Source organism: Otolemur garnettii, unplaced genomic scaffold (genome assembly GCF_000181295.1).
Source record: "Otolemur garnettii isolate 467f Iridium unplaced genomic scaffold, OtoGar3 scaffold00120, whole genome shotgun sequence".
Taxonomy (NCBI): Eukaryota; Metazoa; Chordata; class Mammalia; order Primates; family Galagidae; genus Otolemur; species Otolemur garnettii.
The window spans coordinates 2206482-2207493 of NW_003852515.1; the positions used below are offsets into that span (position 1 = coordinate 2206482).

At 61.6% G+C, this 1012-nt stretch overlaps 1 protein-coding gene across 1 annotated transcript in view; it reads left to right on the forward strand.

Annotated features, from left to right (window-relative positions):
• Positions 1-546: 546 nt before the first annotated feature.
• HMGB1 (high mobility group box 1) overlaps positions 547-1012 on the forward strand; it is a gene marked incomplete at its 3' end in the record, with an annotated part of 4552 nt that continues 4086 nt past the window's right edge. Inside the window, exon 1 of the mRNA XM_012810000.2 lies at positions 547-690. The remainder of the gene's footprint in view (positions 691-1012) is intronic.

The window sequence follows — 1012 nt, forward strand, 5'->3', positions numbered from 1 at the left end:
TGTAATGCAAGCAGAGGCTGTTAAGGGGCTCGAGACTCGGCGTCTTCTGCCCCTCTCCACTAGCAGAGACCCCAGTTTTTAGGGGAAATGCTCTGATAGAGTCTCCCTCCCTTTTGAGGGGCTATAAAAGCCTGGGGCCTCTTATCTCAGCGGCTTTGGGCTTGAGTGTGGGGCAAGAAAGGGGGGGCGAGGCCTGTGGGTGTCTCTTTTGCCTGAGGAGTTGGAGACACTTGTGGAAAAGTCAGGCCCTTTTCGCTCCGGCGGCCGCTCCGGTGTGGGGCTGGCTTGGGTTAGACACATGCACACATACACCATAGAGCTCTGCTTTCCCGTAGCAGCTGCTGCCTCTGCCTCTGCCTCTCCCGCCTCAGCCTCTTTGCCCGGCATACACACACATTCAGATTTACGCGCTGTTTCAATCCTTGATGACGTGTCCCCGGAGACAACCAATAGCAAACGGGCTCTGGTCAGGACAATGGGAGGTATCGGACCAATGAGCGGGCCCCGTGAGTTGGCGGTAGCCAATAGGAGCCGCGCTGGCTGGAGAGTAATGTTACAGAGCGGAGAGAGTGAGGAGGCTGCGTCTGGCTCCCGCTCTCACAGCCATTGCAGTACATTGAGCTCCATAGAGACAGCGCCGGGGCAAGTGAGAGCCGGACGGGCACTGGGCGACTCTGTGCCTCGCTGAGGGTGAGTCTGGGGCAGCGCCGCGGCGGGGAGAGCGCCTCAGGCAGCTCCCCAGCCCGCGCGGCGGCCGGATCCCTGCGGCCGGGAGCCGGCGGGTCAGGATCCACACAAAGGCAAATGAGGGGGGACCGTGGGGGGAACTGCGCACGGAGCGAGCCTCTGCTCGGGCGCCGGGGACGCTGCCCCGCGCCGGAGCCCCGGCCCACAGGCTGCCTGAGGCGCGGGGAGCCCCGAGCCCCGCGAGTTTCACCCCTGGCGGCGTCCGCGCTGACTGGCGCAAAAAAAAATTTTTTTTTTAATTAAAAAATTTTTAACGTGTTTTCGG